This window comes from Hydra vulgaris, chromosome 08 (genome assembly GCF_038396675.1).
Source record: "Hydra vulgaris chromosome 08, alternate assembly HydraT2T_AEP".
Lineage (NCBI taxonomy): Eukaryota > Metazoa > Cnidaria > Hydrozoa > Anthoathecata > Hydridae > Hydra > Hydra vulgaris.
In genome coordinates, this window is record NC_088927.1 from 21,541,588 (window position 1) to 21,558,393 (window position 16,806).

Sequence of the window (16,806 nt, forward strand, 5' to 3'; positions counted from 1 at the left end):
TTTATGTTTACATATATTTGTATATATATATATATATATATATATATATATATATATATATATATATATATATATATATATATATATATATATATATACATATATATAAAAACTTATATACTTTGTATTTATGTATATATATACATGTGTATATATATTTATGTATGTATATATATATATATATATATATGTATATATATATATATATGTGTACATATACATATTTATACATAAGTATATATATATATATATATATATATATATATATATATATATATATATATATATATATATATACACACACACATATATATATATTATATATATGTACATACATATATATATATATATATATATATATATATATATATATATATATATCTATAAATACACATATATATATATATATGTACATACATATATATATATATATATATATATATATATATATATATATATATATATATATATATATATATATATATATATATATATATATATATATATATATACATATAGATCATTTTTAATCCATTTATTCAACCAAAAATTGAAAAATTACAAGTTTTTTTTTTATAATTTTACAAAACTAGGTTAGGTATCACTCATATAGTTGAAAACTAGTCATTGGAGTGACACCTAAATAAAATACACAAACAAAAATAATAATAATAAAAGCATGTGTAAATTAAATTAACTTAAAATTAATCATAATTATCATAAATAATCATAAAACGTTAAAAATAACGATAAAGCTTTAATAAATTAAATAATAAGACCAAAAATATGAAACCAATCAATTAATGTCAACAGCAAACAAAAATAAAAGCAATTAGCAAAACAGCACAAGTAAAAATAAACTTTACGAAAAGACAAATCACAAAAACTACAAAATGAAAATGCAAACACAAAAATTCTACAAAATTAAATTAAAAACAATCTTTAGTTATTTTTGGCGAAAAAAAGAAAGGTGTAGAAAAATTAGTAAAACAGAAAAACAGTGAACAACAATAAAAATAATTAGCAACAACAGCACAAATAGTTACAAACTTTACTCAAACGAAAAAGCAAAACACAAAAACTACAAAATGAAAGCAAAAACTACAAAACGAAAATGCAAACACAAAAACTTCTACAAAATAAAAATAAAAAAATAATCATTTTTTGTTATTTTCGGCGAAAAGGTGTTGAAAAGTTGGTAGCGACTTAGTACAAATAGATGTTCGAATTTTCTTTTGATAGTTTTTTCAAGTGTTAATTTTGAGTATTTACTTTTTAGGTGTTTCATTGTTTATAATGTGACTTGTTTTTTTACTCTTCATTTTCTTTTGATATTTTTGAATTCTTTATTTTAACAATTGACAATTAACTCAGTCTTTTATTTTATTTTTTTACAACGGTTAAAAAAACACGACCGCCTTTTGCGATGACCTTGCAAAGAATATATATATATATATATATATATATATATATATATATATATATATATATATATATATATATATATATATATATATATATATATATATCTGCAAGATGTTCAACGTCGTGCAACTAAATTGATTCCGGAATTAAGGCACCCACACTATTCAGAGCGTCTTAAAAAACTGAATTTAAAAACACTTATAGAGCGTAGAATAAGAGGTGATCTTATTCAAATGTATAAATGGTATAATGATATTGATACTATTAACTGGAATATCGCACCTGTATTAGCTCATTCTTTACAAGTATCTGGTCCTGCATCTCAGACAAGAAGTAATAAACATCGTTTATGGTTAAAAAATAGCAATAACTTTTCCATCAAATTACACGAAAACTTTTTCACGATTAGAACGATACGTGTATGGAACAAATTACCAAATGAAATTATTGAAGCTGATAACCTGAATGTATTTAAATACAAACTAAATATCGCTTTTATCTTTAGTTTCTTAAACTCTAATTAATTTATTTTTATTTCTATTTATGCATATATATATATATATATATATATATATATATATATATATATATATATATATATATATATATATGTATATATATATACATATATATATATATATATATATATATATATATATATATATATATATATATATATATATATATATAATAAAAACCGTTAAGAAATTATAATGAACTCTCAGTAAAACAGTATAGTATTTCATTTATTATTTACTGTAAAACAAAAGCAATTATACTAAAAAAACACAAAAAAAAGTCCACAAATATTGCAACTTTTTAATATTGCATGCACATAATTCAATTCACTACTAAAACAAAGTAAATTCCAATTACAAAGTAACTGTGTTTTATAATTCATAGATTACAATTACAAATTAGCTTATTAAAAGTCGGATCATTAAAGAACACATTTACTAAAGTTTTGTTAATTTTTTTGTTGTTAATAGGATGGCAAAAATCCCGGAATTTCGGAATTGAGAAATTTGTCCCTGGGAAATCCCGGGAGTGAATAGAAAAAAACGCAATTAAATACTTTTTAAGCACTCATCAAACACTTAAAAAAATGATTAATTTAATGATATAACTAAAATATTTAATACATTAAAAAAATTTAATACATTAATGAACCTTTAAAAATAAGTTAAATTATGTTTTAACTTAATTTTTTATTAAAACTTATCTAAGACTTTTAAAAATTAATGAACCTAAGTATTTTAAATTATAAAACAATACCTTAAAATGGTAACACAGTATAAATAAAAATAATAATTAAAAAAATAAAAAATCCCTTAAGTAGGGAGCGATAACCCGACCCGTATACCCGCGGGTACCCGTAGACGGGTAATTTTAATAACTTTAGCGACCCGATATCCAAGCCTTAGGGTCGGGTATTACCCGATTTACACTACCCGAATATTACATGTAGAAGTACTCGAAAATCGGGTTATAAAATTACCCGATTTCTTTACCCGATAATCGGGTAATAAAATTACTCGTAGAAGTACCCGAAAATCGGTTAATAAAATTACCCAATAATCGGATGTATCGGGTAATGAAATTACCCGATAATTCGGGTAATGAAATTACCCGATAATTCGGGTAATAAAATTACTCGATCCTTGAACCCAAATTGTTGTGCATTCGGGCATTATCGTTATTTTTTTTTTTATGCGTTTTTTTAATTTTAACTTTATTTCAATTCTTTTAATATCACTTTTATTTCTATTTATTAGTTTTACCAACTCCATGTAAGTAATAATTTTTAACTAGCTAAAAAGTAATACTTACATGGAGTGGGTGTAACTAATACTCCATGTAAGTATTAATTCCACCTTCTCCTTGTAAGTAATAATTTTTAATTAGCTAAAAATTGATACTTATATGGAATAGGTGGAATTAATTCTCAATTCTTAACATTTTTTTTTAAACATTGTGCTATCACCCCTTAAATACAAAAGTAAGTAAAATTTTTTTTTTTTAAATTTATTTACTGTTTCATTTAATACGCTACCTAATTTTGTTACCCGGTCATCGGTACTAACCGTAGTTCGGAACTACTCGCTAGTCGGGTAATATCAGTGGCGGACTTAGACATTTTGGGGCCCCAGGCAAACCTTTGTAAATGCCCCCCCCCCCCTCAAGTTTTCCTAAATCACGGTTAATCAATTCTGGTCCTTGAGGTTTTACAGCCCTGCACGTTTTAATCGTTTATCTGCTGCAACACACCTGATTTTAATGAATGGATGATTTTCAGGCTTCTGCAGAACTTGGAAGAGATAATTCACTGACTAAATTAGGTGTGTTAGAGAAGGGAAAAAAGTAAAACATGCAGGGCTGTGGACCTTGAGGACTGGAATTTATTATCCGTGGCCTAAAAATACCATTAGGCCCTGAGGGTCAAAGGTTTTCATTTTCATACTCCAATGCTGTGAGCCATACCATAAAATCAACAGTTTTTTTCTTCACTTTAATAAGGTTCAATTACTTATTAAAATCGTTTAGCAAAAACTTTTGTTTTATTATTGCAATAAAAAAGCTCTAAATCAAGTCTTACATCAAAATTCATCAACACTAACTAAACATAGATGACAAGAGATGTGAACAATATAGTAAGAATATAATATTTTCCTAAATTAGAAGATTTTTATAACTTCAATTATTTCAGTTATTACATATTCTGTAACAGGGAAAAGATAATTTATATTTATTCAGATAAATTTAAAAAAGTCAAATAAATTTAAAAAAGTCTGTGTTTGAGATGCAGTACTTGGAGGTGAATTCACACGCTGGCCCGATATGGATAGCAAGATATCCCGACAAGAAATTCTCTCGTGCAACTTGTAAATAGGACAATAAAAAGTTGCTGATTTTTTCTTGTAAAACTTGTGATTTGTCTCTTGACTTTATGGATTTCAATTGAAATTGTTGTCTACACAATATATCAAACAGCAGAGGTTGATGAAGATTCTCAGTCATCCAGGTCATATTAAATCCCAAAAGTTAAAAAAACAAAACAAACAAAAAAATAGTAATTAAAAAAACTACAACTCGACTGAAGCAGAAGATGTTTCACTTCCCATATAGGAGGCTTTATCAATTCAAAATTATTCATTTATGGCTGATTTTAACTTAAGAACTTTAACTTTTTATAATAACTTATATTATTAAAGTATAAAACTTGTAGTTTGTGCTTAAGAGATGAATGATTAATCTCTGTCAACTCTCTAAACCAGGGGTTTTCATCTGGCAGCCTGCGAGCCTAATCCAACCCGGTCTGGGCCAGACCTTGCGGGCTGTGTGAGGCATGCGGGCTGTCAGTTGAATACCCCTGGTTTAGGGAGTTGGCAGAGATTGATTGTGTGATTTGTATGGATAACAATTTGTACTTATTGGTTTTCTGTTATGTGTGGTTAAAAACTGCATTTGAAAAAAAAATGTTGGAGGAAATGAACTCACTGTACTGTACTGTACTGTGTTTTTACAGCATTAGGTGATCATGAATTACCTTGATTATTCAGCTGGACCTCTGTGAAAGATGTCTTCTGTCTTGTTACTGGTCTTTAGTGACGCGTGGTTAAAGACTGCACCTAAAATAAACACAACAAATATTTTAATCTAGGAGGAAAAAAACTCACTTACTGCAGTGTGTTTTTACAGCATTATGTGATCATGAATTACCTTGATTATTCAGCTGGACCTCTGCTTATAAGTTGTCTTCCGTCTTGTTTTACCGAAGAAAAATAATCACATGAGAGCCCAACAGGTTAAATATAAAAGGTATACATTAATGTAATTTACTGATTTACAAAGTACTACCTTCACTCTTTTTTTCTCTTCTAGACTCCCTATTTTTGTCTCCTCTTTTATTCCTCTTTCCCTGGAATGTGGGTGTATTCTTCTCTTTGTCCTTTTTATTCCCGTCCTTTCCTTTATTCATTCTCTATGCTTTTGTAACTGAACTCCTCTTTGTTTCTTCATTATATTCCCTTTAAGATCTTTTTTGTTTGTTTGTTTCAAGTGTATTTTTTTGGTAATACTATTTTAAGTTATTCAGCTTTAACAATATTCTCACTTTTGAGGTAGCTGGCACAGTTGGCATCACTTACTGAACTTAACCATGCAGGCTTTGGCCTCTGCAAACCTTTTTATAAGTGTATCCATGTCCATTATTTTCCTGACCTCATGTTCAATGACAATGACAGCAAGGGAAGACAGCCTGTCCTGTAACATGGTGGACCTCAGGTGTGTTTTTAGTCGTTTAAGTACTGAGAAACATCTTTCACCTGAAGCTACAGTCACAGGGAAGGTGAGTAGCAGTCTTAGAGCTAGGCTTAAATTTGGATGCAAGTCAAGCACATTCTGTTGATATATATGATCTAACATCTCAAATGGTGTTAAGATCTATGAGGGGAAGGATCTGACAGCCCCCATTACTTCCATTTTCAGGTTCTCTGTATCAACATCTCCCATAGCCTCCCCCAATCTGAGGCAGCATTCACCCAGCTTCCCTTCCTGAACTGTGTTTCTCAGTGACTCAGTGGAGTAAAGGAATCCATATAAATTAAAGAAGCCCTGTAGATGAGAAAATCTCTCCTTAATGCAACTATGGCTGTGTCAACTAAGTGGAGGAAAAAGTCTATTTTGAAGCGCTCCTCCGGAGTTGAAAGTGTTTCCTCTCTCCCTTCATACTAAAACTGGCTCTTTGCCTTTTTTATGTTGCTCCTCAGGCCAGCTCATCTCCACCTCAAGTGTTTCTGCAATCTCCTTAGCATCAGTTTTTGCAGCATTAAACCCATTCTCTCTAAAATCTTCAAGATATTTTGATACAGACAGTATTTCTCTTCTTACTGTTTTAATGGATACATTGGGGCTCTGCAAGATCTTACTGATTCTGTTTATGTGATACAACACTTTATACCAAACAATGGTACTCACCAAGAAAGGCATTTTTGTCATGTCCTTGCAGAGGCTGTCAGCACTTGATGCACACTCTGTATCTTTTTTCTCCTGTGCATACTCTTTTAAAGCAGTTAGAGCTTTCACAATGTCTGCGAGCTAATAACGTACTGCTTTTACAGCCTCCACCCGACACTCCCATCTTGTTGTGGACAAACCCTTGATAGAAAATCCTTGTACATGCTGCTGGAGTATTGTCCACCAATGAATAGACCCACTGAACAAAGTGTACAGCCTTTGCAATAACCCAAAGAAGTTGAGGGATATCACGGAAGACTTGGCAGCATTACCAACGACTAAGTTTAGGGTGTGCCTTCCACATGGCACACACAGGGTTTTGTTGTTTACTTCTAGGACTCTCTTCTGAACAACCTAGTGTTTCCCTTGCATATTACTTCCATTATCATCGGATTTTCCACGAAGGTCAGAGATGTCCAAGTGCAGTTTGTTGAGGTGTTCTAGAAAAAGGTCTAGCAGACCTTTCCCAGTAGTGTCCTCGGCCACAAGAAAACCCACAAAATGTGGGTTTTCTTGTGGCCGAGGGAAAAAGGGAGTTACATGGATTGTAACTCCCTTTGTGAGCTCACAGTTTACAAATGCGTAACACTACTGAGAGCTGTTCAACGTGGCTAATATCTGGTGTGCAGTCCATGATAACAGCATAGCATTTTGCCTTTTTGACTCGCTCTACAATGACATCAGTGACACTCTGTGCAATAACTCCTATTAATTCATTTTGGATGGACTTGCTCAGGTATGTATCAGAGATTTCTTTCTCCTGGATTTTCCTCAGATGCTTCTTCATCAACGGGTCAAACTCGGCCAGCAATTCTACTTGGCCCAAAAAATTGCCATTGCCATGTTCTTACAACTTTTCTCTGTGACCTCTAAAAGCAATACTTCGCTCTGCTAGGTAAGTTACAATAGCAACTAACCGTTTTAAAATTTCTTTTAATCTTGTAACTTTTATAAGACCTTGGCTTGTCTGATCAATGGTTGTGTGTGTTTGAAGTCTCTCACTCAGTGTGTGCCATTTTTTCATGTTGGTGAAGTGTTCATCAGACTTCTCGTGCTGCTTAAGATGCGCGTGGATATTTTTCCAGTCGCTGAAACCACTGGAACTCAATTGTGTTTTTCCATTAAACAGTCTACAACAAAAGCATACAGCTGAGTTGTTTGCTCTACTGTAGATTAGTCAGGATTGTGTAATTTTCTCTCCGTTTTTCATTACCATGTGATAATAATGTGATGTAAATCTGCGATTATCTGGATTTCTAGGGAAGTCGATGTCTAGCTGAACATGGTCTTTTTGAACAATAGAGCATCGTTCTTTGTCATTCAAGTCTTTTGGCCACAGTGTTGGATCATCTGCCCAAACACGATCACCAGACAGTGAAGGGACTTCCTGATTTACAGCGTCACCAGGCTAAAAGGAAAAAGAAGACATTGTTGAAGTTTTAACCGTCAAATATTTTTGTAAAATGGTTAAGAAAGATAATTTTCATGAATAACATTGTAGAATATTTTAGATCTGTTCAATGTATGGTCCATAACATCTATTACATACCTGTGAAGGCTCTCAGTCATTCAATTCTCCATAATCAAGACTGAAGGTTTTGACATCTTTTTAAACCTTAAGACTTTCACAAAATGACTCAAATAATGCCACTTTTCATTTAACAATTCTAACATTTTAGATAATAATTAAATTTACTACTTTTAGCCTTTTAACTCTGTTTTTTTAAACTAATAATGACATTTCTTTCAAAAGCAAACAAGTTAACATAAAAATATTTTTTGCATTATACTGACAGCTACAAGTTGTACTTGGTATTGCAATTAATGGAAGTAATATGGGGAAAATAATGAAACAATTATTGTTGAAGTTTTAACAATCAAATATTTTTTTAAAATGCTTAAGAAAAATAATTTTCATGAATAACATTGTATAATGTTTTAGATCTGTTCAATGTATGGTCCATAAATCATAACTTTAAGTATTTAAAAAATGTAATAAATAAGCAGGGTTGGGAGCTAAAGTAGGTAAAATACCAAAATCTCCTCTATCTCTCCACGTTTAAGTCAGAAGAGTTACAGACCGAATATCGTTTTAATATTTTGATACACTACACAAAACATGAAATAGTGATTGTCTCAGCTATTTACTGTCAGTGAGGGTCTCTTTTACGTAAGCTTAATCTAAAAAATAATTCCTAAAATTCCTAAATACATCTACATAAACTGTAATGTACATCCTTCTATTATCATACCTCATCTTGTGAATCCTCCTCTTCGTCTTGAAGCGCCACTGCCTCGGCATTCACTTGTTCTTCCTGTATGCTGTCCTTTTCTCTATCCTCCACACTTTCAATGAGCCACCATTCATTATCAGCCATCGACGACGTTGCAGACACATTAAAGTATGTTGTCAATTTTGGTAGTGAAGAAACATAGATTTTGTTTTTTTCACGCTTTTTCCGTTTTTCTGCTCCGCTTTCGTATGTTCGCTTCATCTTTCTTTCTTCTCGTCTCCCGCTTCCCACTCAAGCAAGCACCCAGCACTTCCTATTTTTTTGGGTGATGTCACGTATAGAATAGTCCATTTGGAGGGGGGATTAAATTGATCTTACATTATATTGCGTTTGCTGTGTTTTCATCGTAACTATAATTATTTTGATTTCAAACGTACATTAACAATGCAGGGAAAATGTTAGGGGCGTAGATAACTAGCGGCGGCCCGGGGCCCTTGCTGATTGGGGGCCCTAGGCAGCCGCCTACCTTTGCCTTAATGGTACGTCCACGTCTGGGTAATCTAATCAGGTATTTCGTGCTTTTTTTCATAACATTTCTTTAAAATATGTAAAATAGTTAGACTATTTTAAGGTCTTTTTTTTAATTATTTAACTTTGACTATTTTAAATCTTTTCTATAAAATTATATATGTATGTCTGTATTTAAATTTTTTTTTCATATTTCCATTTATTTTATGCATATTTTCAGCCATAATATATATATATATATATATATATATATATATATATATATATATATATATATATATATATATATATATATATATATATATATATATATATATATATATTTATATAAAAAAATATATATATGTTTTTATATTTTTATTTATGCCTATTTTATAAAATAAAGAGAAGTCCATAAAAGTTTTAAGGCCTTCTCCTAACTACCTTCTTATTTTATTCATATATATATTTTTTTTTCATGTTAAGGTCTTCTCTTTTTTTACTAGTTGGGTAGTTAAATTGGGTAGCATGTTTTAACACGCTATCTGATTTTAATACGTGATCATCGAAACTACCTGAAATACGGAACTACCCGCTAGTCGGATAATTTTTTTAAAAATTCAGGCATTATATATTTTTTTCTTTTTTTTTATAAACTTTATTTTTTTCATTTCAGATGACCAAACCATCAAAAATATGGGAATTTTTCACTAAGACCAATGACGACAAAGCAACCTGCAAAGAGTGTCATAAAGAATTCAGAGCAACACAGGGATGTACAAGTGTTTTGCGCAAACACCTCAAAGAAAAACACGCAGATCTGTTCACAGAATTGGAAAGAAAAGATGCAGATAGAATGAGGGTTAAGGACTCTTTTGAGGTTAATTCTTACAATTCTGAATCGCAATCACTAATTGGACCATCTGAACCACAGCAACCACCCGTCAAAAAGCCAAGAGAAGAACCGGAGAAGAGAAAAGCCCAGATTAAAAAGGTCTGGGATAAGGATAATATTCATCAAGTAAGGCTGACCACCGACATCACTAGGTGGGTGGTAGAAGAGATAATACCATTTTCAGTAGTGGAAGCTAAAGCATCCATTCGCATGCTCAAAAGTGCTTCCTTAGGCCAATACAATGAAATTACATACACTGAGTTGCAGAGTAATTCCAAATATCTTTAAGTTTATGAAAAAAACAAATATTAACTTATTAAATGCAGAAAAAGATGGGCTTAAAGGAATTGCCTTAACATCAGATATCTGGAGTACCAAAACAAATCATTCTTATATAAGCTTGACTGGACACTACCTAGGCAAAAATTTCTGCCTGAGAAGATTCCTTTTCGCAATGAAGTATTTTCCAGAGGACCATACGGCAAATAACATCAGTGCCAAGATAACAGAACAAGATGAGGTTCACGAAATAGAGCTGAATCCCAAAACAGTGAGGTGAATCACCATTGTTACAGACGGCAATGCAAACATTCAAAAGGGATCAAAAACAAACAGTGACATTGATACCAACATATGGTGCGTCGACCACAAGATCCACTTGATTGTCACGGGTTCGCTGGCTGCAAAAGACAAGGAAAAGAAAATGTGCATATGTCCACAATAGAATCAGCTTCACAAAAAGATGACGGGTTTGGAAAACTATTTTCACAACTAAGGGAAGAGGACAATCGATCTTGGCAACAAAGCAAAGGCCCTTAAAATGACAACAACTAAGTTGGTACAAAACTGTCAAACGCGCTAGAATTCAGATTTAGCCCAGCTGGAATCAATAATTGCGCTTCTTCCAGCCATGGAGCAAATATTTGGGCCTGATGGTGATACATCTGGCTCAGAATTGAAAAAATTGATGCCAGAAGAATCTGAGATCAGTAAAGTCAAAACCATCATTAGAATTTTGAAGTTGTTTGAAGTATTTTTGTTTCTGTTTCTGCCGACAAGACAGTGACCATCGACAAAGTTGTACCCATGGTTGTTACAATAAAGTTAGGAACTAAAAAATTGATGAAAGATCCCTTAATCCAAGAAGTTACAAACTAATTTTGCTGGAGATTGATAGAAAATTCTCACATTGTGGAAGTGTACAGATGGAGTACACTGTGGCCCATTTCTTGGATCCCCAAGCAAAAGGAGCAATGGCAGAAAGACTAGACCGTTTTGACCTTGCGAGAAACACCCTTGTAAACACACTGAAGGACCTTGTTGACCCCACACTGCAACCCGCACCATATGAAACCTCATCCCAAAACATGGAGGCCACGGACTTTTTAGATGCCGACAGTTTGATGGCTGCTTTGTTGGACAATCACTACACACGAAGGAATGGAGCAACATATACGCACAAAGGAGGGAAATCAGCTGCAAAAGAAAACGTAATAAAGGAGATAGACAGATACCTTGGTGATGCACTAGCCGAGAAAATAGTGGACATTTTGGACTTTTGGAGGGTCAATGCTGGCAAATACCCTATGCTTACAAGACTTGCGAGGCAGATTCTGGCTATCCCAGCCTCATCTGCTTTTTCTAAAAGAATATTTTCAAGTACATGGAACATTTGCGCTGTAAGGAGAAGAAATTTAAGTGTTAGCAAAATGGAGCAGCTAGTGTTCATGAAAGAGAACAGTAAATTATTGGATGAAATTTTAGATTTAAAATGGCCAGGCTACTTTTAATTTTTTGCTAATCCTGAGACTTGAACTCCTTTAGTACAAATACTCATACTTCAATTTTTTTTTGTTATTTTTATTTCGATGTGATAAATGAATTGAGTTAAATTGCTTTGAGTATTTTACTTCTTCGGGTATTTCTGCGGGTATTTCTACGAGTATTCTACGAGTATTAAGTATTGGGTACTCTACGGGTATTTTCTACGGGTATTCTACGCGTATCAAGTATCGGGTATTAAAAACAATCGGGTATTACCCAATTTAAAAAGAAACGGGTATTTCATAACTTTTAGGCAATTATCCGATCATTTAAATTCGGGTAATACCCGAAACAACTACCCGGATCCGAGTTCGGGTCTCGGTTCCCTAACCTTAAGAAAATTTTGTACTTTAATAAACCCTCTGTTTTTTGGTAACTTTATGAATTTAAATTGACGTTAAAAAAACTTCCGTAAATCACGAATTTTCATAAATCACACATTTGAAATTAAAATTAATGGAAATAAAAATGGAATTTGATTCACTCACACGTTTGGAATTGAAATCAATGGAAATAAAAAAGGAAATTAAAATTGCGCACACTTTTGGAAGCAGAAAATTCAAAATTAAATTAATGTATACCTTCTACTATATAAACTCTTGCTCTTTCCACCAACAAGCGCTTAAATTTTATTTTTATAATATACTAGTTTTAATATTATACTATATATTATATATAGTATAATATATAAAAAAACTAGTATGTTATAAAAAATAAATAAAATATAAGCGCTTGTTGGTGGAAAGAGCAAGAGTTTTTAATAGAAGGTAGACCTTAATTTAATTTTAATATTTTTTATTAATTTTAAATATGTATATATATATATATATATATATATATATATATATATATATATATATATATATATATATATATATATATATATATATATATATATATATATATATATATATAGAATAATATTATATTTTATATGTTAAGAGTTTTAAAAGGAAAGCATTGCAAAGTGAATAAACAGTTACACAACCAAACAGCTACTATACCAAAGACGATGTACAAATTACTTAACTACAACTATAAGCTTAAACTTTATTAACTTTTACTTTTTTTTTTGACGATCCCGAAATCCCGGGAAATTTCGGAGATAAATCTTTTTGGGGTAAACAATTTGTACGAACTCCCGGGATTTCGGGATCCCGGAAATTTTTAGACCACTTTGAAAAGGTTTCATTGAGCAGGCTATTTTTTATGCATTTAATAGTCGTTAATTACCCTTTCCAGTGTTTTTTTTTTTTTTTTTTATGGTTTTAAAGGTGCTTCTTAAGAAGTCCTTATGGCTTATCACAGACGGAAGAGCATTTAACTATGAAGTTCGCGTCTCTTTCTTTACCTGTCGCTTATTGGGCTAGAACATCTTGGCTTTTTGAGAAGCTCTTCTTGGAAGTCTATAACTCTAATCACTGCGTCACGACCGCAGTTCACAGCGGGCCAAAATTGTCTAAAAATAGCAAAACTATTTATAGGTTAAATATATACATATGATTCATGTTTATAGAGGTATTTGGGGCCAAGGATTTCATTTTTGGGCTCCATTTTAATTTTAGAGTGGTCATGACCACACAAGTGGTTATTTTAGGGGTTGTCAAGGGTGGTCATATTTATTCGTATACTTAATTTCTTTGATCTGTGAATATAAACAAATAACGTTCAATAAAATTGAACTTTATTAACATATATATATATATATATATATATATATATTATATATATATATATATATATATATATATATATATATATATATATATATGTTAATAAAGTTCAACATATAAATACATATATATATATATATATATATATATATATATATATATATATATATATATATATATATATGTTAATAAAGTTCAACATATAAATACATATATATATATATATATATATATATATATATATATATATATATATATATATATATATATATATATATATATATATATATATATATATATATATATATATATATGTTAATAAAGTTCAACATATAAATATATATATATATATATATATATAATATATATATATATATATATATATATATATATATATATATATATATATATATATATATATATATATATATATATATATATATATAAGAATCTAGGTAATGACATACATCATACGTTAGTACATAAAAAGCCTCTTGGCTTCCTAAGGTTGATTGAAATCATTTAACATTTCCCTGACTCCTTCTTATTCTGGACACCTTAGTAACGTAGCTGTAAAGCATTTTCATCATAAGATCATAATTTGTTTGAGGCCCGGATAATTTCATTGTGTAGAATTTCATTGTGCTCTCTGAATTTCATTGGAGAATTTCATTGTGCTCTCTGTTTTTTTCGTCTAAAATATTAATGTTAGGGTGAATGAAATGACTATGTTTTACAATTAATTTACTGTTTTTCCTTCTTATAGACGTTATTTAAATGAACAAAACGCATTTGACACATTTAACTTACAGTTTTCTAGATGAAAACGGCATTTTAGAAAAGTTATTTAGATGACATTAAAACTAAAAGTACTAGATAATGTAGTTTTCTCACTTTCAACAAAACAAGAAATTAAAAATCTTTTTTTCTTGTAAACAAATTTATCTTTACTAAAATAAACCTTTTTACATAAATAAAAATTTTTTGCATACAGAAGTACAAATAATAAATATTATTTCGGGGACGGATCCAGCATTTTTTGGTGTTTGAAATAGCTGACTTCCAGACAAGGAGCAAACTCCAAACATTTGTATGTTTATACTTATGTCAAATAATGATGCTTTGCGAAAAAAGTTGCGACAATTGGAGGCTTATTTTTATTTTGTAGTTACTTTAGGTGCTCCCAGAAGTCCTTACGGTCTTACGACAGAGCACCACGGGAGAGCATTTAACAAGAAATTCACGCCTCCTTCCCTACCAATGTCGCTTGTTGGGCTAGAGCTGGCGTCGAACCTTATACCTTTGAGACAGAACTCTAACCACTGCGCCATGACTGCTGCTATGAAATATGAGGCCCTTAAAATGCTGTGAAATTATTGATTTCTACTTTTAGAGTTTTATTGTTCCAAAATTATAAAAATTATCATGCATTATATTCATGCTCTAAAAACAATATTGAACAAGATTTATTCTGTCTAATAGATGTTTTTGTAGAAAATGTTTTTGTAGAAAATAGTTAAAAATCAAACCTGGAAAAAATTATGAAAACCACTAAAAAAAATTTTATAATAAAAAACAGATCTCCAGAACTCTAACCACTGCACAGTGGGCCAGAGGTGAGCGAAATCCTTCATTACTAATTTTAATATTAGAGTAATTTCGAGTAATTTTTCCCTACTGTGATTTTTGAACTCATTATTGCTCATTATCAATTTTATCACAAAAGTGGCAATATTTTATCATTCAAATAATGGCGAAAATGTAAAAAATAATATAAAAATGAAACGTGAGGCCAGCAAGAAAATTTTACAACATTATAATTTCTTAACGGTTTATATTAGTCCATTGACATCATATATTAAGATAAGAAGAAGAACTATGAATTTTTATTTTTATGCTTGCATCTTTCAAAGTGTTTTTCAATAAAACCCCTTAAAATGCGCAACATTTTTTTAAACACTTACCTTTACACAAGCAGAAAACCACTAGGCCGCATAAGGCCGCACATTTGATCTACTTTAAATTACACTCTCATATAGAGATAAAAATTTACAACCAAGTTTTCTGAGTTCAGCTGAGCGCAGTAGGTGCTAGGCTTTTTATTATAAATGATAATCAATTGAAGGTTTTGCTTTAAAAACTGAAGAAGACGCATAAAGAGCAGTTTTAATCATTTAAATCTTGTTAAAATCTTTTTTAAATAACACTTCTAATGTTATTGTGAAAAGTAATGGAACATTTTATGAAGGAGGATGGGAACAAATAAGGATTTGGAGGCTGAGAACAAATAAACCCCAAAATTTCATCCCCCCTCACCCCAAACGTGAGAGCAACAAGTTAATAAAATATTTTTTGTACTGTTCTCAACTGATCTTATATTCATCAATAAATTTTAGATTTTATAGTATTATCTCTCAGCGTTCAAAAATTATGACCATATAAAATTATAACCCCCTCAAATTGAGGGGGGTTTAAACTTTTTATGGTTATAATTTTTAAACGCTGAGAGATAATACTATGAAATTTAAAATTTATCGATGAATATAAGTCTAGTTGAGAATAATACATAAAATATTTTATCAACTTTACTAGTTGATAAAATATTTTTTGTATTATTTTCAACTAGACTTAAAAGAGGTTCTTGAAATACAACGTCATGAATGATCGCCTTCAGGCGGCGGTTTGAATCAGGATAACGGAGGTTACGTCACAACACCCTTGATTTTTGATGCAAAAATCGAAACCAACGTTTCGATTTTTGCATTAAAAAAATATTGTAAATAAATATATAGTTATATCAAATTATAATTAAAACAAATAAATAAACAAAAAAAAAGTTTATATGCAGCCTTCTTTATCAAATTCAACATTTATAAACATCGTATAAAAAAGAATATGACTTTTGCATTGATATGTTTTGTTTCTGTTTTAGTCACAACGGTTTTTATATACTTATTGTACTCAATAACGAGTTTATTATATTTATACCTATACTACTTTGAAATATTGTATTAACAACAATATAAAATAAAGAGTTGTATCCATAATATTAATATTATATACAATTTTTGCTTCTTTTGATGCAAAAATTGAAACATTTTCAATAGGAAGTTGTGGCGTAACCTCCACCATCCTGATTCACACCGCCACACAGTTAGACAAAATTGTATTTTTTTGTGCCAAAATAATATTTTTCAATTTTTTTATTTATAATTGCTATATTTAAAATAAA